The following is a 23686-nucleotide window of genomic DNA, read 5'->3' as shown; positions in this document are numbered from 1 at the left end:
TCCATAAAAAACTTTTTTCCTAATATCCAACCTAAATTTCCCTTGGTGCAGCTTAAGACACTGTCCTCTGGTTCTGTCAGTTGCTGTGAGGAGAGAGACCGACCCCCACCTGACTGCAACCACCTTTCAGGGAGTGTGGAGAGTGATAAGGTCACCTCCGAGTCTTCTCCAGGATAAACAACTCCAGCTCCCTCAGTCATTCCTCACAGGACTTGTGTTCCAGACCCCTTGTAATAGATAAGAGAAGTCTCTTTGTTCATCATTAAACAGGAACTCAGGCAAAGGAAGAGGTTTTTTGTGAATAACAGGATACCCGAGGATATGCTGACTCCTTAAGTTGATGGTACAACTAGGGTCGGGAGGTGTGTAACCATCTATGGAAAGATTGTTACAGGGTCATAAACCCCCAGTGAGGAAGAGGAGGAGAGCCTTCATCCAGACGACCACCAGAGAGCAGGCGGCGACCCCCTAGCAACTGGAGGCGCACGCGCAGAGTACTCCCGGAAAAGCCACACACGCGGAAGAAGGGGGAGAATAAAGGACCGTGGGAAAAGGGAAGCGGTGTGAGCCTTGGCGGAGCACTGACTCCCCGGCTGCACCCAGCGCTGTTTGCTTGTCATTGCTTGCTGTAATCAATAAAATTCCTTTTATCAATCCCTAAAGGATCAGACAAATTATTTATTTTAACTTAGAACACCCGTTCCCTGCTCTGGCTGCTGCCCCATCTTCAAAGCCTCTCCCTCGGGCTCTTCCTCCCGTGCAGAGCAGCTCTCCTGGACAGGGACGGCAGATGGCACAGCTGGGAAGCAAAGGGAGCACTGAGTCAGTATGGGGACGTTTTCCTTGGCAGCAGCTGCACTTCCATCAGGGAAGGGAAGATCTCAGAGCCTCCCCAGGAGGGTTAGAAAGAAAAAGCAGCCAAGCGGGCCAGGCTGTGGTGAGCGCAGCCGCGGCGGGACTGTCCCACAGCCCCGGCAGCCCGGCACAGCCGGCACAGCTCCCGGGCCCTGCCGGCACAGCTGCCTTGCCCAAGGACAGCCCCTGTGCCGGCCGGGGCAGCTGCGCTGAGCAGCCCCAGCACGGGCAGGGCCCGCTGCTGCCCCGCCGGGCAGTGCCCACGGCCACAGCCCACGCCACCCTCAGCCCCACCCTGCCTCCCCGGCCCTGTGGCCTCACCCGGGCTCTCTCCAGCATGGCAGCAGCAGGTCCCCGTTCCCTGCTCTTGCTGCTGGCCTTCTGCTTCTCCCTGATGGCTCCCGTCAGTCTCCGTCTGTCCTCACGGTCTCCACTGCAGCTGTGGCAAAAGCGGAGGCTCTACAATAGGTTCCAAGGCCTGGCAGAGCTGCAGTCCCGGAGCCCTCGGTGCTCCCTGCCGGCCCCCTCCATCCCCTCAGCCCCGCCATGCTCTCGGCAAACCCCCAGCCCCCTTCAGTTTCTTCAGCCCCTCACAGTCCTCTCAGCCCCTCAGTCCCTTCTGACCCATCCCGTCCCCCTAGACCCGCCACCCCTCGGCCTGTGCCACTTCCCTGTCACCTCAGTGCCACCATCGCCCTCGGCTGCCGCACAGCCCTCAGCCCCAGCAGCACCTCAGGGTCACCGTCCCTTCAGCGTCACCGCCCCCTCAGCCCCCTCAGTCTCACCGTCCTTCAGCAGCTCCTCAGGGGACAGTGCCTGGGGCCACCGGCAGCTCCCACCGCTCCAGGGACACCCGGGGCTGGAACTGCTGCTCCGCCCGGCCCGGCCGCCAGCTCGGACCCAGCACAGGGAGAGGGGACAGAGGGGGCACGGGGGAAAAGCAAGAGGTGAGGGAGGAAGCAGAGCAGGGGAAGAGGTTAAAAAGAGGTCTACACCTATACAGATGTATAAAAAGAGGCCTACACCTATATGCATGTATAAATGTAACTACGGACATCTACAACTATAACTGCACATCTAAAAATGTAAATATATACACCTAAAACTAAAAATAAATTGACTAGACAAATCTCTGTCTATGTAGATAGATAAATGTAACTACATAAATCTATAAAGACAACTACATATATCAATAAATAGAACTATACACATCTATCAATATAACTAGAGACAGAGGAATTCTACCTGCCCAATGGTCACAGGCTCTCCCTCTGTCTCTTCCTGGCGCACAGGGCAGCCCTCCTGGACAAGTTGATCACATGGGATCTGGGAAGCAACGGGAACACTGAGACAATACTGGCCCTTGTGCAAGTGTCCCTTGAGCACCAATTGTCCTTCTATCAGGGACATTAAAAGACGGCCTGAAAGGCAGACTCTCACTTGGCAATTTCAAGCCTGCTCTATAAAGAACAGGGATCCTTCCAAGTTTTCAAAACGGAAGTGTGTAAAGTATTTAAGTATTCTAATAACGTCTCAGCACCCACAGTGCAAATGGCACCCACGAGAGCTTGAAACACAGACAGTCCCAGTGACAGAGAGACCACAGTCCTCACTGAAATGGCTGAAGGCTGCTGGGGGCTGAGGTATGAACCAGACTGGGACACCCAGCTTGGTGGCACAACTCCCACAAGGTCAGGTTTATTCCCTGCTCTCTTGCCACAGCAGAGGACTCAGTGCCCAAGCCTCTGGCGAAGCGTGGAGGGCAGGGCTCGGGCAGGTTGTGCATGTGCCTTTGAACTAAAGGCACCAGGAAGCACCAACCCTGCAGACAAGAGCTCAACTCTTCTCGTCTCCCTTCCTGCCAGAGGCAGGCTCAGAGCAGCCGTCTCACACCTCTCTAAACCAACGGGGGCTCTGTCCTTACCAGGCTCCTCGGGCTCTGGGGAACTGTTCTCGCAGCTCTCGGTGCCAGATGAAGTTTCCTCTGCTTCAGCCCGGTTCACAGGCTCCCCTCCTGAAGACTCAGGGGCAGCATTCATATTGCCCTTGAAAGAACAATAGAAAAAAAAGAAAACTAAAGATCATTCAGTATTTTGCTGGAATCGCATCAAGGATACGGTTACTCTCCTTCTCCATGTAACAGCGTTCCAAAGCTTTCAGCCCAGCCTCTTCCATTCCCCTCCAATGGGTTACCTGAGCAGAGGGAGACCTTTCAGGCAGGGATCTCCTGATCTCCCGGATCATTTCCTCTACAGCAAAGCCAAGATCCCCTGGTGGCAATTGCTCTTCACCAGGTGCATTCCAGGCTGAGCCGGAGGCCATCGATGCTGCACAACCTGCACTGCCAGGTGGAGCGCTGGGGGCTGAAGTGCCCGAGGTGGCTGCAAGAATCCAAAGACATTGGTCACACTCCACAACGTGGCTCTGGGACACTGATCTCTGTTGCTGCCTTGGATCAACCATCACAGGAAGCAGGCAGGAAAACCAGGCAGAGAATCTTTTGCCTTTCTAGGTGCCCCTTTCTAAATAAGCTTGAGAATTTTGGGCCGAGAATGACAGAGCCTTGTGGAAAAATACTCCAAACAGTCACTTTTCATGACCTTTTGGGGAAAAGCAAGGCTACAACTCTTTTCCTACCTCGCGGGTCGTAGGCTGGGGGCTGCTGCTCCCTGTGGAGCTGCTGGAAGCTGCAGGGCTGGATCCTGAGCACCTCCCGGTCGATCGGAGGCAGCTGCCCCCCGTAGAGCTGCTGGAAGCAGCTGCGAGGCCCCTCCCGCCCGAGCGGCAGCAGCGGCTCCCCGTAGAAACCGAAGAAGCCGCAGGGCGGGATCCGTAGCAGCTCTCGCTCGGCGGGCGGCGGCCGCTCCCCATAGAGCTCCTGGAAGCGGCTCGGCCCCTCCCGCCGGGCCGGCACCGGCCGGTCCCTGTGCAGCAGGTGGAAGCCGCAGGGCGGGCGCCGGGCGAGCAGCGGCCGCTGCCCGGGGGGCGGCTGGAAGCGGCCAGGCCGGGGGCTGCGCAGCTCCCGCCCGTCCGGCAGCGTCCGCTCCCTGTGCAGCAGCAGGAAGCCGCTGGGCGGGCGCCCGGGCGGCAGCGGCGGCCGCTCCCTGGAGAGCGGCTGGAAGCGACTGCGCCCGTCCCGCCCGTGCGGCAGCGGCCGCGCCCCGGGGAGCTGCTGGGAGCCGCGGGGCGGGCGCCTGCGGCCCTCCCGCCCCGCCGCCGGCCGCTGCCTGTTGGCCGCGCTCCGGCGCCTCATGCGGAGCAGGAGGTCGGGGCGGTCGCGGCGAAAGCAGGGGTTGCCGTAGTGGAGCCAAGCCCCGGCATCGCCCGGCACAGCGGAGCCAACCCGGCCCGGCACCCTGCGGAAGCCGTAGCGGTAGAGCTGGCGCACGAAGCTGCGGAACTGCGTGGCCCTGAAGGTGTGCGGGGCCGGGCCCCGGGCGTCGCCCGGGCTGAGCAGCTCCCGCTCGAAGAGGGAGCGGTGGATGAGCAGCCCCCGGGCCCGGCTGTCCCAGCGCACAGAGCGGACGCGGGGGCTGTTCGCCAGGCGCCACAGCTTGGCGGGGAAGGCGCTGGCTCTGAGCCCGGCGGGCAGCGGCAGCTCCGCCATGGCGCCGCTCGCCGGCTGTCGCCACAACGGCCCCGGCGCAACGGCCACGTGGGGATACCATAGGGACAGAGCCAACGCGGGGATTTGGAGCCTGGGGGTGCTGGCACCAAAGTCCTGCTCTTGAGAGGGGTGCAGGGACACAGGGGCTGTCAGAGGACATTGAGAGACAGGGGACATGAGGCCATAATGGGCCAAGCAAGATCCTGCCCAGCATGGCAGCAAAGACATTTCCTCCCCGTGGCCTTGGCACTCCAGGGCACCCCAAAAAGGGCCGAGGAGTCCTATGTGTAACCAGGAGGGATGACTGACATCACTGTGGGTCCCAGCATTCCCCAGTCCCTTGCTGGCCGTTCAGTGCACACTGGGGCCGCTGGGCATGTGTGGAACATGGGGATGGGGTGCACAAAATTAAAGGGGGACCCCAAAGTGGAAGGAGTGGAAGCCAAAATCGCTGGGTGGAGACCCCCAAAACGGAGGTGTGAAATCCCAAAATGGAGGGAGGAACCCACAAAATTGGGGCAACGCCCCAAAAACCCACATGAAGCTGTTCTCTCCCTCCATTGTTTACCAACAAGAGTTCCATCTACCAACTCTAATTTCAGCAAATAATTCCAAGTGTTTTAGCTGAAACTCATTCTGAGCAAACTTTGTAGAAGTGATCACAGAATCACAGAATGTTCTGTGTTGGAAGGGATCCACCGAGTCCAATTCTGAAGGGAATGGCTTGCTGGCAGGGTCAGCACCAAAGACACCCACCCCAGCTTAAGGAAGAAGTGTCATTGACTGTAGGGCAAAGCAGCACAGAAGTACAAAAGGATAAGCTAAGCAATGCACCTGATTATTACTAGAAAAGATTGCCTGTAGGGATTCAGAAAGATACATCACCAGTTACCCTAATACTTGACCATTGTCCTGACACACACGTCAGCTGGGGATGCCCTGTCACACCAAGGGATTGGAGAAGCACTCCCAGTAACTGGGAATTCCTATGTGGTTCGCCCACCCTCAGGCGAGGCCACCAACTTTGCACCAAGTGAGAGGGCCCAGATTTTATACTGTTGAATAAACAAGCTACCATAACTTCTAGTGTGGGAACATCTGGTTTCATCCTCCTCTTGGCCAGGGCTCAGGGAGGAGCTAAGGGAGTTTGCTTTGAGCCTACACCTTCAAACAAAGCCAGATAGAGATGTGATAAATGAATATGATTTGTGCCAATAATTGTAACTATATCGATATTTTAGAAAATATTTGTTAAAAAGTAATAGGGGAAAGTGATATGTAATTAGCATCACAAAACAGCTGTTTGCAGATGCTCATAAGATCCAGGATGGAGTACAGAGATATTTTCGCACAAACGGCCTTGGGAAGGACAAAGCTGGGAAAAACTCCAAGAGTGGAATTGACATTGAGACAAATGAAAGTCCAGGCATCTTCTTCTTAGGCAAGATTGGCCTTGAAGACAATTAAGCTGCCCATATGGCCCTGGGCGCAAGGCTGGTGCCCCACAGGACATGGGTGCCACCCTCGGTGGGGCACAAGGGGAAGGCTGAGGAAGCAGAGCCCAGAGACTGTGTGGGGGAAATAACAACAATTTATTTATTTTTCTAAAAATAAGGAGTTGAAGAGCCTTGCTAGTTCTACTGGCTGGGGGGCCTCTTGCAGGGGTGGGGAGAGTTTAGGCCTTTCTCTTTAGGGACCGCCGGGGCCACCCAGGCAAGCAGTGCCTGCCTTGGGTGGGACCAGAGGGTCTGAGGCTGGTGCTTTGGACAGATGGATCAGAGGGACCTGCCTCATCCTGGGGCTGGTCCTGCTCTGGGGACACCGGCACAACTGGGGGATGGCTTTGACCCCTGCTGGGGGGGGTCTCCGTTGTGGCAGCTTCCTCTTCTTCCTCTGTGGGGACTTGAGGGCTGCTGGGTAGAGTCCAAGAGCTGGGTCTGGGGCTTTTAGGGCTGGAGGAGTTGGGGTTGTTTGGGCTGGAGAAGCTGGGGGAACTGTGGCTGTTGGGTCTGGAGAGGCTGGGGGAGCTGGAGAAGATGGAACTGGAGCTGCTGGAGCAGCTGCTGGCTGCTGGGCTGTCATCCTCATCTGCGGCAGCGTGGGAGTGCAGCAGACTCTGGGCCCCTGAGCTGCAGTGTCTCACAGTGATGTCGATGGTGCCCTGGACCAGTGGCACTGTGTGTTCCTCCAGGAAGCCCTGCAGACTGGATCATGACCTCCTGGTCTGGCCCACACACACAGAGAACATACAGGATGGCACTCTGTGCTCCTTGCCATCCACCCCTGCTCCCTTTGGATGGCCTCCGTCCTCTGGTTCAGCCAAGTCCGCACAGGGTCCAGAAGTTCCCGTTGTCGACGGAAAAGTCCTGCCCAGACCTTGGGCAGGACACCGCCGACAGCTCTGGCTGGTGTCTCCTGAGGAGAAGAGGGATGGGCCGGCACAGGGCCATGGGGGTTGTTCTCGTCCTGGCTGCCGGGAGCTCGCTCTGATGAGCTCGTGCCTGCTGGCAGCTGCTCAGGGGCTGTGATGACAATCTTTAGAGAGTCACCGGCATCATCAGAAAACCTGACAGTCTCTATTGCTCCTCTGCACAGTGGGCATGATGGATTTGTCTGTGCCCACGGCAGGATGCAGCTCCGGCAGAACTGGTGGCCACAGGGCAGAGTAGAAGCCACGTCATCCCAGGTGTCCTGGCAGATGGCACAGTTGCCATCTGTCTCTGTGGCCATATTTGGCTGCTGCAGCATGTTGGGGAGGGCTGAGGATCAGGAGCTGCTCTCTGTTGCCGTTGTCACAGCCTGCAGGAGAGGGGAGGAAGGAGAAGGACACCCTCCCACCTCCCTAAAGACCTGTCACCTGCCCACGTCTGACCAGGGGACGTTTCCTGTCAGTGCTGCAGGTACGCTCTGCCCCAGCCAGGCAGGGCTGGGGAAACCCTGCTGGTTGCTCTGGGACTGGCACTGGGACCTGCCAAGAACAGGCACCACTCAGCACCAGAGAAACCTGGCTTGACCCTCCACACCTCGCAGTCAGGCTCGGTAGGAGTTCAGGCCAGAGCCAGACTGGCACCGGCTCTGCCCACGTCTGTATTTAAGCAGCGAGGGGGGACATGTCACAATCCTGCGCTCGGTGATGTCACCCTCCATCAGGAGGCCATGTCCACGCCAGTGCATGTTGATAGGAGAAAGAAGAAAACTTCTGCACTTCCATATTGCTCTGCCTTGGCCACCTGTGTCATGTGTCCATGGCCGTGTCTCATCCCTGCTCCTGACACCTTTCCAAGGTTTTCTGTGAGGAGCGGAGTGGTGGGAGCTGCCAGCATGAACGACCTGTGGCTGGATGATGTCTCCTTCTGTCACTGCCTTTCTGTGGCAGTGCTGGGATTTGGAGAACCTGGGTGCTGGTGGCCAGCCCGGGGTGAGAGTGTCCCCCACTGTGGGACAGGGTTGTGTCCCTGCTTCAGGGAGAAGCAGGAAGGAATGTTTTGCTCCAGCCCCATCCACTCCCGCTGACACTTGCCCGCAGTGCCGGGTCCCTCTCCACTTCCCAAGTTTCTGTGTTTCTGGAGTTCAGTGCCTTTGTGCTCCTTTCCAGAGCCTCAGGAACGACCTGGAGTTGCTGTCCCAGCAGAGTGGGGTACAAGGGCCAGAGGAGCAGTTTAAAGTCCTTGCTTGCTATACCATTGTAACTTTCTCTACTTTCAGACTTTGCAGCTGCAGCTAGCTCTAAGTTTCTCTGCTCTTTCTGCTTCTAAGGCCTGCTTTCCGAGCTTTCTGAAAATCATCTTACCTTTACTATTTCCCACATTCACTGAGCAGGATCTCAGGTCGAACACCCCCTCAAGGCCAAGCCTTTGCCATCCCATCAGTGCTTGGATTATTTATTTACACGCTCAGGTTGCGAGCACGAGCCTCTGTATCAGGACTGAGTTCCCTCTTCCGCCTGCCAGCACCTCGCTTAGGGGACGAGAATTGATAAATGTGAAAGAATGACAGATAAAAGTTATTATGAAGATAATAACTTCAGCTCCTTCAGCTCCTGGTGTTCAGCTGCTCATGCTGAACCGGACGACTCGGGGAGAAGAACACAGTCCATCCAATTCCTTCTGGGACACGGAGAGGAGAGGCTGTGGAAACAGGAGCAGTGTTTGGTGTGGCCTCCTCTCTGCCCTGCACGCCTTTCAGCACTTTGAACTAGCCAAGAGCTTTCTCCAAGAGTGCAATGGAGCAGCTGTTCCTGCTGCCAGCTCTGGCTCTCTCCAGTCTCTGACCTTGCCTGCTTTTGTCCCTCTTGCTGTGCCCTCTGCTCCTCCAGGGCTCGGTGGCTGCTGCCCAGGACTGTGGGACTGGCACAGATCCAGGGGACGAGACCCTCCTTTCTCTGCCCTTGGAGCTGCCTGGGCACAGCAGCCTTTTCCATCTGGAAGCTCCCCATGGACAGGGAGTCCCCAGCTCCGTTCCTTGCACAACCTCCAGGAGCCCAGGGCTGCCATCTCAAGTCCCTGCTGGCCCTGGGGGCTCCCAGGTGGGCACAAGTGGGGCAGCAGAGCCAGCAGGGAGCCTGCGAGTCTCTTCCAGCCCTGTCTGCTCTGAGTTTGGGCCTTGGAGCCTCAGGTGGCCAAAGGCAGCTGCTGCTGGTCCCTCTGTGTGCCCCTGTGTTTAGCAGTGCTGCTCCATCCGTCTGTGCCCAGCCACGGGGAAAAGCCTCAGCCCTGCAGGGCCAGGAGCTGCCGGGCTCTGCCTGAGCAGCTCAGCCAGAGGGAAGGGAGCTGCTCCCCACGGGAACCAGGAGCCAAGGGCTGGAGCACCTCGTTCTGGGGCAGAGCCCAAATTCTGTGGGGGAGTAACAGAGTTATTCACGTGCACTGGTGTGTCAGCTCTGCAGGTGCTGTGCCTGCAAACACATGGCTTGAGATGTGCAAAAGAATTCTGCAACTCTTGGCTGGACCAGGATGTCAGCAGTGCTGAACTCCAGCTTAGTCCAAAGCAAACACTTGACACCTCTGCTCATATCTGCTAGATTTTTTACATCGGGGTATCCAGAGAAAAGCAAACAGAGGAGTAAATATTTTCATTATTTATCAGCAATGTATCTCATTTTGTTGAACATTTCTTTTTCAGAATGTGTTATCTTCTTAAAAAGAAAAAAGACAAAAAACCCGAGAAAAATATGAAAGAGAAAAAAAAGAAACAAATGTGTAGTGAAATCTTCTTGAACTTTGGATTAAGAGGTAACTGATCTATTTAAAGGGAGAACTCATTTACTTTGTGCATGTTCTCATGCCTGGATCCATCTTAAGGACTGACGTCAGCATCCTTTTTTAAAAAACTTTGTGTTTTGTTTCCAATATTAAGATTTTTTTTAATTGCAGTTGAAGCAATAGGAGGATGAGAGATGGATTGTGCACGACTGTGTCTTGAGTGCAAAAATATTGCAGTTTGAAACTTGGACCTAAAGTATTGAAAATGAAACTTACAAATCCCAGTGCATTGTGTGACAGCAGCTTTTCCTATAGGATGTGCAGCATCACAAAGACTTCATCAGTGGGGTTGGGAGTGCTTGGAGCTTTGTCCTGTGCCACTCTGGGATGTCATGAACCAGGACTTCACCTGCCACCAGCCCAGGTCACCCTCTGCCACCACAGCTCCTTGGGCCTTGTGTCCCCAAAGCAGACACAAAGTGTTTCTGCTGCTCCCCCTTTGCACAAACCCACAGAGAGCTGGGATTTTTCCAAGGCTCGTGTCTCCATTGGGCCATATTCCCAAAGAACCAGCAGCACATCCTGATGAATACGGCGAGTTACGTGGATGGTTGTCAGCTCCACTTCCTGCCTAGAAATCCTGAAACTGCTTCTAAATGCTGCTCCTTCAGCTCCTGGACACCTTCTCACACAGAGCTGGGAAAAAAATCCCCTGGCCACTGGCTAAAAGGTGAGTTATGCCCAAGTTAGAGCACTGTGGGAAATCTCTGTCCCTCCCTGACGTTTTAATGTATCTGTACATGGGGGTGTGCATGGATGTGTCTTGTATACAAAGGAAGGAGCGTGCAAGCAACGGGACTGACACTTTCAGGGCCCATGCTATTCCATACCCATGGGCACAGAGACATTATGGAAACCCTGGCACACTCAGAGCCTTCTGTCCATGGGTACAGAGACATCCAAGAGCCCCTGGCACACACAGAGCCTTCTGTCCATGGATACAGAGACATCCAAGAGCCCCTGGCACACTCAGAGTCTTCTGTCCATGGGTACAGAGGCATCCAAGAGCCCCTGGCACACTCAGAGCCTTCTGTCCATGGGTACAGAGACATCCAAGAGCCCCTGGCACACACAGAGCCTTCTGTCCAGGGGTACAGAGACATCCAAGAGCCCCTGGCACACACAGGCCTGGCACACACAGGCCTGGCAGCACAGGTGGCTTTCCCCACAGGCTGCAGGAGATGAGAACACAACATTTGCCAACACTGACTGCAAGCCACAGCTCTGGGTGCTCCCCGTGAACCTCAGTTCTGGGACCACTGTCTGCCCAAGCTTCAGGGGCTGCAGTGGGAGCCCGGCTGGGCTCTGCCCTGGGGCCATCCTGCAGGGACAGCTGCAAACAGGGAGCATTCCCTTGCCACAAACAGCCAAGCCAGGGCTGCAGGGCAGCTGCTCCAGCCCGGACTGCACTGCTGAGTGCTGTGCTCTGGGGCTGGGGCTCCCCGCACAGGGGACTGGACTGGTGTGCCACAGGAGACAGAGAAGCTGCAGCTTCAGCCTAACTGAGGTGGGTGCGTGGGCTGGGAAGAGTGGGGAGGCTCAAGGGGATTCACAGAGCTCATCCTGCTGCAAGGACGAGGAAAAGGGAGTGGGAACTCAGCAGTGAGGAGAGCTGAGGGCTGGAGAGCAGCTCTGAATGACACTAAAATCCCACTGCACCTCTGAGACATTGCTGCTCCTCAGCCAGTGACAGGATGAGTCCCTAAGCCTGGGGCTCAGCCTTCCTTGTGGCGAGGGGCATCAAGGAAGGCAACAGTGTGATGGAGACTGCCATGGGCTGGGAACTCACTGGGGGAAAAGAGGGAGCAGTTGGGAAGTAAAAGGCAGGTGGGGGAGAGAACAGTTCAGAGAAGGGCCGAGATACAGCTTGAGCAAGCTACAAAATGTCATTTGGGGTCATCCCAGATTGATTTCATTTCAGAAGCTATTGAACAAGTTTATTTTGGGGTGGTGGCATGTTTTCCCTGGGAGGTGTACACTCTGCACACTTGAGCTGTGTTGCTGAAATGCTCCAGCAGGTCTGTGCTGCAGGTCACCCCATTTCTTCTTTGGCTGATTGCGGCCCGGTGCTGAGCTCCAGCAGAGCCCTGGCAGAGCCCAGAGCAGCCTCAGCACCCGCAGAGCCCGGCTGCAAGGAGAGAAACCAGAAAGCGCCCGTCAGCTGAAGGCTCCTGTCCCCTTGTCCCAGCCGCCCGCGGTGCCCAGGCCATGCTGGCCGTGCCCAGAGCTGTGCCCAGAGCTGCCCATCCCTGCTGCCTTTGGGAGCAGAGCAGGAGGGCAGGACATGTGCCCAGCCTGCAGCCGGCCACGGCACATCCAGCCCTCAGCAGCTGCCCAGAGCAGGATGCTCCTGTGCTCGCTGCCATCTCCCCAAAGCTCTGATCCCACCATGCCAAGCAGACGGGACCCACCTGACGCCATCCCCCGCTGGAAGAAAAGCTGGTCCCAAACCATGTCCTCAGCCTTCTCCAAGGGCACGGCCCATCCATGCCACAGCTGCTCCCAAGCACTTCCCCATCCAGACTGGACCCCAGCTAGAATGGTTCCTCTAGAAAAACAAACAACAAATTATTGAAAATAGATTACAGAGGGGAACAAGAAAAAAGGTCAAAAATCATATTACTGTCAGGGACTTGAGGAAGGCCCAACCCCAGCATGCCAGGGAAAAACCCACCCACAGGTGAGGGAAGCCCAGGCTTTCTCCCTTCCCCCCTGCACTGCCCCCCAAAATAACGGTGATCCCAAAGCAAACAGGGGCAATGGAGCAGCCCAAGCCCTTCCTTGCCAGCAGAGCAATGCAGCCCCTGCACAGGTTCTGGAGTCCCACCTCTGCTCCCACCATGGGGGTTTGTTTGTGTCGGGCTGGCTGCCCCAGCCCCAGCCCCAGCCCGGGGCACGGTGGGTGCTGGGGGCTGTTGGCAGGGCCAGGAGCCCACTCCCATTTCATCACCACCCCAGCCCATCCCCCAGCCCTGCCAAAAGCAGCCTGGCAGCCGACTGAAGGATCAGCTGCATCTGCCCTAGCAAAGGGGGAACCTTTGGTTCCTGGCCAGGCTGTGCAATGCCCAAATCTGGGAGCATCCCCCTGCGTGTGGACTCACCTGCAAATTTCCTGTGGAGCCTGGCTTTGGAGAAGGTGCCAGAATCGAAGTCCATCATCCTCAGCTGCCGGTGGCCAGGTGGAGGAAGAGGTTGTCATCCTTGATGTCATCCTCGCTGTCCCCAGCAGCAGCATCCCCACCTGGTACAGCTCCTCCAGGGGCTCCTTCTCCTTCCCTGGGGGTGAGCCCAGGCTGTCAGGGTTCTGCCCAGGGCCCCAGCTGTCAGGGAACCAGACAAGCAAAACCAGCTCAGATGGCAGCCACCAGTGCTGGGCAGAGCAGCTCAGCTCCAGCACAAGGGCTGCATGTTCCCATCTGATGACCCCTGGGCAGTGACACAGGCAGGACAAAATGTCTGGGTTCCTTTGCTTCTCATTGCCAAGGCATGTGTGGAGCTGCAACTTACCAGGGCCTTGCATCAAAGTGTGCCTGTGGCTCTCTCCCTTCTTCTAGGGCAGATGAATATCCTGCAGCCAGGGATCACAGAACAGCTCTTCTAACGAGGGCCTGTCCGAGTGCAGCATGGATAAACAGCGCCTGATCACATCTTGGCACTCTGGGCAGAGAAACCAGAACCCGCCGGTCAGCTGGAGAAGGCTCCTGTTGGCTTTGCCCCACTATTCCCGTGCCCAGGCCATGCTGGATGTGCTCAGAGCTGGGCCTAAACTTCCCCATCAATTCCCTGTTTTGGAGGAGAGCAGGAGAGCAGGACATGTGCCACCTCCTCAGCAGCTGCCAGAGCGGGATGCTCACGAGCTGCTGCTGTCTCCCAGCACTGGCATTGCCCCCGTGGCCAGAGATGAGGATCCACCTTGAGAGAGCCGTCCTGGCAGCGAGAGCTGATGGTCCCAGCTGATGTTCTGGCTCCTCCTGAAAGGGTGCTCCCCGCAGACCATCTGGTGCAGCAGGATGCCCAGGGACCAGATGGTAGCTGGCTTGCCGTAGTACCAGCCAAACTGGGTCCATTCTGGGGGGCTGTATGACCGTGTTCCTATGGAATACAGATGGGGTTCATCAGGGGGATGCTGCTGCTCCCAGAGCCTGGCCCCAGCATCCCTGGGCGTGTGGGGGCTGCCCCAGTGGCACACGGGGTGACCCGCTGCCCTCTCGCCAGCACCTGGGACTTGTGTACAGACTCGGGGTTGGAAAAGAAGCCACTGGGGTTGGAAGAGGGCAGCAGAAGTCCTGGCAAGGCCCGACAATGAGGAGGAAAAACCCACCCAGTGCTTGGGAAAACCATGCCTTCATCTTCCCTGCCTGCATTGCCCCAAAAACATTATGAATCCAAAACAAACCAGGTGAGTGGAGCAGTCCAAGCCCTTTCTAACCTGCACACCAAACCGGCTGGGACACAGGTTACGGCCCCCCTCTCTGCTACCCCCACGCACCCCCGGTGCGCTGGTGCCGTCGGGCTCTGGGAGGAACGCAATTCCGTCAGTGGGGCTGATGCCGTGCCAGGGGTCGGGAACCCCTCACCCAGCACGGGGTGCTCTGTGCCCTGCGCTGGCCCCACGCCCGCTCTCCCTCGAGGTGTCCTGGTGGCTTCCACCCTGCCGGGCCTCGGCTCATCCCCGCCGGCACGGCCCGGCTTCTGCCGCTGGCCCCACTCACTCACCAGCTCGCCCCAGTGCCGGACGCGGTTCCTTGGCACCCTTTTGATGGCCACCTGCAAGCCAAGAGCAGCAGCGGGCTTAGTTTGCCGCCCGCCCTGCGCAGCCCCAGCCCCAGCCGCAGACCCAGCCCCATCCTCCTCCTCCTCCTTCTTCCCCTCCTCCTCACCCTCCCTCTACTCCTCCCCCTCCTTCCCCTCCTCCTCCTCCTCCACCCCCTCCTCCTCCGCCCGCCGCCGGCCTCGCCGCTCACCGGGGCGCTGTCCGAGAGCCGCGTGGCCGCGAAGACGCTGCCGAAGCCGCCGCTGCCCAGCAGTGAACCCAGCCGGTACCGCTCCTTCAGGCCCTGCTGCGCCTTCCCTGCGGGCGGGACGCGGCTGTCAGCGCTCGGCCCGGGGCCAGGAGCGGCCCCCGAGCACCCCCCGACCGCCCCGGGCCGGCCCTCCCCAGGCGTTCGCTCCTAGCAACGGGACAGCGGCGGCTCGGGGGCGGCGGCCGCGCTGCCGAGCGGCGGAGCTCGGGCCGGGGAAGCCGCAGCGGAGGCGGCGGCAGCGGCCGCGCCGCGTGTGTCCTCCGCGGGGCCCGGGAGGAGCCGGGGCCGGGGCCGGGACTGGAGCCCACGTCGGGGCCGGGGCCGGGCTCGGGCCAGGCGGAGCCAGAGGGAGGCGATGCCGGCCCAGCCCCAGGCACTGATGCCCGCCCAGCAGCGCCACCGCCAGCACGGCCAGAGCCGGGCGGAGGCGAGACCCCGGCGGGACGGCCGGGGACGGGGACGGGAACCGGGGCGGGGACGGGGGCGGGGCAGCCCCGCCCGGGGCCGGGGGCGGGCCGGAGGCATGGCCCAGCCCGGCAGGGGAGAGGGAGACTGGAAGAGGAGGGGGCACAGGGAAAGAGAGGGCGGGAGAGGGTGTGGGACAGCGGGAGAGGGAGAGGAGAAGCAATAGAAAGTAAAGAAAGTCGCTTCTTTCACTGCTGCTGCCGCCGCTGCTGCTGCCGCCGCTGCAACTGAAGCTCCGGGGCCGTTTGTCCCCGTGTCTGTTTGTCCGTTGCCCGCTCGCCCCTGCGCCCAGCCCCCCGCTCCCCGGGGGCAGCCCCTGAGCCTGTCCAAACACGGGAATTTTGCCCTGTTCAGCCCAGATCCAGACTCTGGACTCCTGCACGAGGTAAGAAGTATCTCAGAGGTCCCCGCTGAGGATACAACCCTATCGGGGCACATTCCCTGGCTGGAGGATTCCCTGGTCCTGGTCCTGCACTTATGGCTCCAGCGTTGCTTTCCAGTGAATACTGGAAGGCAAACTGCGTGGCTCATGGTACTTTAGAGTGTCTAGAACTCGCTAAGTCACTGATCTTAGAGGTGAGATACATTTGGAATTAATGGGATGGAGAAGTAGTGCAAGATGGAAAAAGGCAGCAGAGAAATAAATAGAGGAAAACATCTTGGACTGTTTCTTTCAATTTTCATTTCACTTCTGGAAAGCTGTTTCAGTTTTCCAGGAATCTTCTCCACAGTCCTGTTTGCTCTTCTCAAGAACCTTTCCTGGAGAACCAGGTTGAGCTCCTGTCACAAGATGTGCCACCACCTGCAGCTTCTCTTGGCTTTCCACACCATGTGTGCAGCAGGAGTCTTGCAGCCAAGCAGGACCAAGGTTTGGAGAACTTGACAGCTTGTCCTTTCTTTTCCTGGCGAGCTGGGGAGTTGTGCCATTGGTGAGGTTTTCATTGTGACTGTTCCAGCCTTGGGAAACAGGAGGTGGAACCAGGACTTGTTAGGGAATACAAGCCTGACTGAATGCAGAGAAGGAATCTCCAGAGCCCGCAGCCAGAAATGGAGAGTTGTGTGATAATCATTCCCACATCTCCATGGACACCTGGAAAGTGATCTAGAACATGAAAATGGGACAGAGGGAGTTTGTTTCTGTGTTCAGTTTGGATGATTCTACATCTCCAGTGCTGGTATAAATCAAGAGCACAGTCAGTTCATGATAAGCACCAGAACAGGCTGGACCTCTGAGAGTAGGTGATGGAAAGAATTTGAAAAGGAGAAATGCAGGGAATGACTTGGTGGACTTTGTCTGGAAGAAGGGTATTTTTTTTTTAATTATTTCTAGTCCATTGCTTCTGCTTTTGTCCTTCTTACAAGGCCATTTGCATCCCAGATTCCTCATGAAATGAGATCCCTGAGCTTCTGGAACTGCCTGAAAGATGCCCTGTTCTTGCAGGGACACTCAGGCTGAAACAGGAAGCAATTTTGAAGCAATTGTATTAAACAAAAACCAGTTCTTAAGCAGAGATTGATGTCACTGCCCCCGACCAACCACCATGGGCAAATCTCTGGCTCAGCCTGGAGCAGTGACCTTGAGGGGGTGTCCCCACTGCAGGGAGGAATCTCCACAGCCCCCAAGAAGGGAAATGTCAGGAGACGCTGCCATTAAAATTTGGATGGGGCTTTTCTAGTCTGAAGTGCTGCCCTGTCAGTCAGATGTGCCCAGGCTGGGCCAGCTCAGCAGCTCTGCAGGAGCTCTCAGTGGTGTCACTTGGTTGTTCCTTTCTCTGGGGATTTTTCCAGCCCTGCCACAGCTTCAGCTCCCTCTGAGGATGTGGAACCTTGGGATGGAGGAGTCAGGCTGGTTTCAGCATTATTCACCCCAACAGCAGCGTGACCCCCTCCTTCATTTCCCACTGGGGCTTTGCAAACAGGGCCTTGCGGGAGTGGTTTGAGCCCATTGCGGGCAGAGCCTCCTGCTCCAGCAGGAACTGCCTTTCCTGTGCCAGGAGCAGGGCAGGTCCCGCTGCAGGAAAAGCCCCAGGCCAGCCCCAGCACAGGGAAGGCCTCGGGCGCAAGGGCAGAGTGCCGTGCTGGGAGCTGTGCCAGGGAGAGCCTGAGGCACCAAAGGCGCCTTGGCAGCAGCAGCTGCTTGCAGGGCATGGCCAGAAGCCTCCCTTGGCAAGCCGGCCTGGTGGCCAGCACTGCAGAGCTGCTGCCTCAGGGCTCATTTCTGGCTGGGCTCTGCCCCAGCCCACAGAGTGTGACCTCAGCCCTGACTCTGCCACGGCCCTTGTGCCTGAGCCCTGCAAAGCCCAAAGGTCACCTGTGCCCCCCTGGCTGTGCCAGCCCCTGGGGCAGGGGGAGGAAAGGCAGAGAAGGGGCTGGGTTTGGCTGTGGGATGTGGGGTCCAGCAGAGACCATGAGGAGTCAAGGCAGTGGATGGAGTGCACTGAGCAGCCCCTTCTGCCCATGCAGTCCTGGAATGGTTTGGAGGGGAAGAGCTCTGCAGTGCTCATCTCATCCAAACCCCGCCATGAGCAGGGACATCTTTCACCAGATCAGGTTGTTCAGAGCCCTGTCCCAGCTAGACTTGAATGTTTCCAGGGATGGGGCACTGACCACCTCCCTGGGAACCTGTCCTGGTGTATCACCACCCTCATCATCCAAAATTTCCTCCTTATCTGTTCTTATCTGAACCTCCCTTCCTTTAGTTTAAAACCACCCCCCTTTGTCCCGTTGTGCCAGGCCCTACTAAAACCTTTGTCCACCCTTGTATTCCCAATGAGCCGGGTTTCCATGGCAACTGCCAGGACAGGTGACCCAGGTGTCACCCCCAGTGAGGGCTGCCATGGACACAGTGCCCAGCACTGCCCCTTTCTGTGGGGCTGACCTGGCCTTTGGCCCTGGCCCTGGCGTTTGCTGCTGGTTCCGTGGCGCCTGACCGGCCAGCGCGGCACAGGGCAGGTGGCCGTGGCACAAGCCCCCAGCAAGGGATCCCCTCTGGCTCTGGGCAGTGACAGCAGCCCTGAGCAAGGGGCCAGGGCAGGTTTCCATCGTGACCAACCATCACAAGGGCTCCAGGAGCAGAGTGACTCTTGCCAAGGAACTTTGTGGTGCTGTCGCTTAATATTAAATCTGGTTTTTGCTGATCCCTTGCTGGGGATTTTTTCAGCGCTCTCAAGCCCTCGTTGGTAACAGGGTGAAGGAGCCCTGGCCCAGGCTCTGGCGGAAACGGGGACGCTGCTGGGGGGTCCCTGTCCCCCTGTCCCACCCCCCACAGCCCCAGCCCCTGTCCCCGTGTCAGGCTCTGGGGTCGATCTCGTGGAACATCCTCTGGGGGAGGCTGCGGCACCGGGGGGACCCGGGGGGACAGGGGACCCCTCTGTGCACGAGCAGCGTTGGACTTCTCTGGGGGAACTGTGAGGGGGGGCTGGGGTGGAGTGACCTCCCCTGTGACCTCACACAGCCCCTGTGATGTCACACAGCCCCTGTGATGTCACACAGCCCACTCTGAGATGTAACAGGCCACCTGACATTTCATACAGGTGTCCTGTGAGGTCACAGCCTGCTCTTTGAGGTCCCAGTCTGCTCTGTGATGTCACAAAATCTTCCCTGTGATGTCACAGCCACCTTTGTGATGTTATGCAGCCTCGCTGTGATGTCGCAGCCTGCTCTTTGATTTCAGTCAGCCCTGTGATGTCACAACCCACTCTGTATTGTCTCAGCCTTCTCTGTGACATCACACAGCTGCTCTGTGATGTCACAGAGCCCTTTTCTATGATGGCAGAGTCTTCTCTGTGGCCTCACAGCCCATTCTGTGATGTCACACAGCCAGCCTGTAATGTCACAGCTGACTTTGTGACATCACAACCTCCTCTATGATGTCACAGCCTGCTCTGTGATGTCACAGACTGCTCTGTGATGGCAGAACTCACTTAACATGTCACACAGCACCTCTGTGGTCACACAGACCCACCCTGTGATGTCACAACACCTTCAGTGATGGAACACAGCCACCCTATAATGTCACAGCACACTCTTTGACCTCACAGCTTGCTCTGCTCTCTGATGTCATACAGGCATGCTCTGATGTCACAGCCTGCTCTGTGACGTCTCATAATAAACCAGTGATGTCACAGCCAACGATATGATGTTACAATCTGGTCTGTGATGTCACACAATCACAGAATTGCTGGGTTGGAAGAGACCTTCAATATCATACGGTCTGGCCCATGCCCTGACACCACCTCAGCTAAACCATGGCACTGAGTGCCACATCCAGTCTTTTTTTAAACACATCCCATGATGGTGACTCCACCACCTCCCTGGACAGACAATTCCAGTACTTTATCACCCTTTCCATAAAAAACTTTTTTCCAAATATCCAACCTAAATTTCCCTTGGTGCAGCTTAAGACACTGTCCTCTGGTCCTGTCAGTTGTTGCGAGGAGAGAGACCGACCCCCACCTGACTGCAACCACCTTTCAGGGAGTGTGGAGAGTGATAAGGTCACCTCTGAGTCTTCTCCAGGATAAACAACTCCAGCTCCCTCAGTCATTCCTCACAGGACTTGTGTTCCAGACCCCTTGTAACAGATAAGAGAAGTCTCTTTGTTCATCATTAAACAGGAACTCAGGCAAAGGAAGAGGTTTTTTGTGAATAACAGGAAACCCGAGGATATGCTGACTCCTTAAGTTGATTGTACAACGACGGTCGGGAGGTGTGTAACCATCTATGGAAAGATTGTTACAGGGTCATAAACCCCCAGTGAGGAAGAGGAGGAGAGCCTTCATCCAGACGACCACCAGAGAGCAGGCGGCGACCCCCTAGCAACTGGAGGCGCACGCGCAGAGTACTCCCGGAAAAGCCACAAGGCACGCGGAAGAAGGGGGAGAATAAAGGACCGTGGGAAAAGGGAAGCGGTGTGAGCCTTGGCGGAGCACTGACTCCCCGGCTGCACCCAGCGCTGTTTGCTTGTCATTGCTTGCTGTAATCAATAAAATTCTTTTTATCAATCGCGAAAGGATCAGACTAATTATTTACTTTAACTTAGAACACCCATTCCCTGCTCTTGCTGCTGGCCCATCTTCAAAGCCTCTCCCTCGGGCTCTTCCTCCCGTGCAGAGCAGCTCTCCTGGACAGGGACGGCAGATGGCACAACTGGGAAGCCAAGGGAGCACTGAGTCAGTATGGGGACGTTTTCCTTGGCAGCAGCTGCACTTCCATCAGGGAAGGGAAGATCTCAGAGCCTCCCCAGGAGGGTTAGAAAGAAAAAGCAGCCGAGCGGGCCAGGCTGTGGTGAGTGCAGCCGCGGCGGGACTGTCCCACAGCCCCGGCAGCCCGGCACAGCCGGCACAGCTCCCGGGCCCTGCCGGCACAGCTGCCTTGCCCAAGGACAGCCCCTGTGCCGGCCGGGGCAGCTGCGCTGAGCAGCCCCAGCACGGGCAGGGCCCGCTGCTGCCCCGCCGGGCAGTGCCCACGGCCACAGCCCACGCCACCCTCAGCCCCACCCTGCCTCCCCGGCCCTGGGGCCTCACCCGGGCTCTCTCCAGCGTGGCAGCAGCAGGTCCCCGTTCCCTGCTCTTGCTGCTGGCCTTCTGCTTCTCCCTGCTGGCTCCCGTCAGTCTCCGGCTGTCCTCAAGGTCTCCACTGCAGCTGTGGCAAAAGCGGAGGCTCTGCAACTGGTTCCAAGGCCTGGCAGAGCTGCAGTCCCGGAGCCCTCTGTGCTCCCTGCCGGCCCCCTCCATCCCCTCAGCCCCGCCATGCTCTCGGCAAACCCCCAGCCCCCTTCAGTTTCTTCAGCCCCTCACAGTCCTCTCAGCCCCTCAGTCCCTTCTGACCCATCCCGTCCCCCTAGACCCGCCACCCCTCAGCCTGTGCCACTTCCCTGTCACCTCAGTGCCACCATCGCCCTCGGCTGCCCCACAGCCCTCAGCCCCAGCAGCACCTCAGGGTCACCGTCCCTTCAGCGTCACCGCCCCCTCAGCCCCCTCAGTCTCACCGTCCTTCAGCAGCTCCTCAGGGGACAGTGCCTGGGGCCACCGGCAGCTCCCACCGCTCCAGGGACACCCGGGGCTGGAACTGCTGCTCCGCCCGGCCCAGCCGCCAGCTCGGACCCAGCACAGGGAGAGGGGACACAGGGGGCACGGGGGGAAAAGCAAGAGGTGAGGGAGGAAGCAGAGCAGGAGAAGAGGTTAAAAAGAGGCCTACACCTATACAGATGTATAAAAAGAGGCCTACACCTATATGCATGTATAAATGTAACTACGGACATCTACAACTATAACTGCACATCTAAAAATGTAAATATATACACCTAAAACTAAAAATAAATTAACTAGACAAATCTCTGTCTTTGTAGATAGATAAATATAACTACATAAATCTATAAATACAACTACATATATCAATAAATATAGCTATACACATCTATCAATATAACTAGAGACAGAGGAATTCTACCTGCCCAATGGTCACAGGCTCTCCCTCTGTCTCTTCCTGGCACACAGGGCAGCCCTCCTGGACAAGTTGATCACACGGGATCTGGGAAGCAAAGGGAACACTGAGACAATCCTGGCCCTTGTGCAAGCGTCCCTTGAGCACCAATTGTCCTTCTATCAGGGACATTAAAAGATGGCCTGAAAGGCAGACTCTCACTTGGCAATTTGAAGCCTGCTCTTTAAAGAACAGGGATCCTTCCAAGTTTTCAAAACGGAAGTGTGTAAAGTATTTAAGTATTCTAATAAAGTCTCAGCACCCACAGTGCAAATGGCACCCACGAGAGCTTGAAACACAGACAGTCCCAGTGACAGAGAGACCACAGTCCTCACTGAAATGGCTGAAGGCTGCTGGGGGCTGAGGTATGAACCAGACTGGGACACCCAGCTTGGTGGCACAACTCCCACAAGGTCAGGTTTATTCCCTGCTCTCTTGCCACAGCAGAGGACTCAGTGCCCAAGCCTCTGGCGAAGCGTGGAGGGCAGGGCTCGGGCAGGTTGTGCATGTGCCTTTGAACTAAAGGCACCAGGAAGCACCAACCCTGCAGACAAGAGCTCAACTCTTCTCGTCTCCCTTCCTGCCAGAGGCAGGCTCAGAGCAGCCGTCTCACACCTCTCTAAACCAACGGGGGCTCTGTCCTTACCAGGCTCCTCGGGCTCTGGGGAACTGTTCTCGCAGCTCTCGGTGCCAGATGAAGTTTCCTCTGCTTCAGCCCGGTTCACAGGCTCCCCTCCTGAAGACTCAGGGGCAGCATTCATATTGCCCTTGAAAGAACAATAGAAAAAAAAGAAAACTAAAGATCATTCAGTATTTTGCTGGAATCGCATCAAGGATACGGTTACTCTCCTTCTCCATGTAACAGCGTTCCAAAGCTTTCAGCCCAGCCTCTTCCATTCCCCTCCAATGGGTTACCTGAGCAGAGGGAGACCTTTCAGGCAGGGATCTCCTGATCTCCCGGATCATTTCCTCTACAGCAAAGCCAAGATCCCCTGGTGGCAATTGCTCTTCACCAGGTGCATTCCAGGCTGAGCCGGAGGCCATCGATGCTGCACAACCTGCACTGCCAGGTGGAGCGCTGGGGGCTGAAGTGCCCGAGGTGGCTGCAAGAATCCAAAGACATTGGTCACACTCCACAACGTGGCTCTGGGACACTGATCTCTGTTGCTGCCTTGGATCAACCATCACAGGAAGCAGGCAGGAAAACCAGGCAGAGAATCTTTTGCCTTTCTAGGTGCCCCTTTCTAAATAAGCTTGAGAATTTTGGGCCGAGAATGACAGAGCCTTGTGGAAAAATACTCCAAACAGTCACTTTTCATGACCTTTTGGGGAAAAGCAAGGCTACAACTCTTTTCCTACCTCGCGGGTCGTAGGCTGGGGGCTGCTGCTCCCTGTGGAGCTGCTGGAAGCTGCAGGGCTGGATCCTGAGCACCTCCCGGTCGATCGGAGGCAGCTGCCCCCCGTAGAGCTGCTGGAAGCAGCTGCGAGGCCCCTCCCGCCCGAGCGGCAGCAGCGGCTCCCCGTAGAAACCGAAGAAGCCGCAGGGCGGGATCCGTAGCAGCTCTCGCTCGGCGGGCGGCGGCCGCTCCCCATAGAGCTCCTGGAAGCGGCTCGGCCCCTCCCGCCGGGCCGGCACCGGCCGGTCCCTGTGCAGCAGGTGGAAGCCGCAGGGCGGGCGCCGGGCGAGCAGCGGCCGCTGCCCGGGGGGCGGCTGGAAGCGGCCAGGCCGGGGGCTGCGCAGCTCCCGCCCGTCCGGCAGCGTCCGCTCCCTGTGCAGCAGCAGGAAGCCGCTGGGCGGGCGCCCGGGCGGCAGCGGCGGCCGCTCCCTGGAGAGCGGCTGGAAGCGACTGCGCCCGTCCCGCCCGTGCGGCAGCGGCCGCGCCCCGGGGAGCTGCTGGGAGCCGCGGGGCGGGCGCCTGCGGCCCTCCCGCCCCGCCGCCGGCCGCTGCCTGTTGGCCGCGCTCCGGCGCCTCATGCGGAGCAGGAGGTCG

At 57.7% G+C, this 23686-nt stretch overlaps 1 protein-coding gene and 2 long non-coding RNA genes across 3 annotated transcripts in view; 2 read left to right on the top strand and 1 right to left on the bottom strand.

Moving 5' to 3' along the window:
• The window catches only part of LOC137464210 (zinc finger protein 850-like), a 711331-nt gene that overhangs the window by 356309 nt on the left and 331336 nt on the right, over positions 1 to 23686 (top strand). The gene's annotated exons all lie outside the window — the stretch shown is intronic.
• The window catches only part of LOC137464227 (uncharacterized), a 433227-nt gene that overhangs the window by 110029 nt on the left and 299512 nt on the right, over positions 1 to 23686 (top strand). The gene's annotated exons all lie outside the window — the stretch shown is intronic.
• LOC137464226 (uncharacterized) overlaps positions 1622 to 23686 on the bottom strand; it is a 234995-nt gene continuing 212930 nt past the window's right edge. Inside the window, exon 3 of the long non-coding RNA XR_010994089.1 lies at positions 1622 to 1844. This is a non-coding gene — a long non-coding RNA (uncharacterized lncRNA). The remainder of the gene's footprint in view (positions 1845 to 23686) is intronic.

Source organism: Anomalospiza imberbis, chromosome 39, assembly GCF_031753505.1.
Source record: "Anomalospiza imberbis isolate Cuckoo-Finch-1a 21T00152 chromosome 39, ASM3175350v1, whole genome shotgun sequence".
Lineage (NCBI taxonomy): Eukaryota > Metazoa > Chordata > Aves > Passeriformes > Viduidae > Anomalospiza > Anomalospiza imberbis.
The sequence above is the reverse complement of the archived record's forward strand: the minus strand, read 5'-3'. Positions and strand labels throughout refer to the sequence as shown.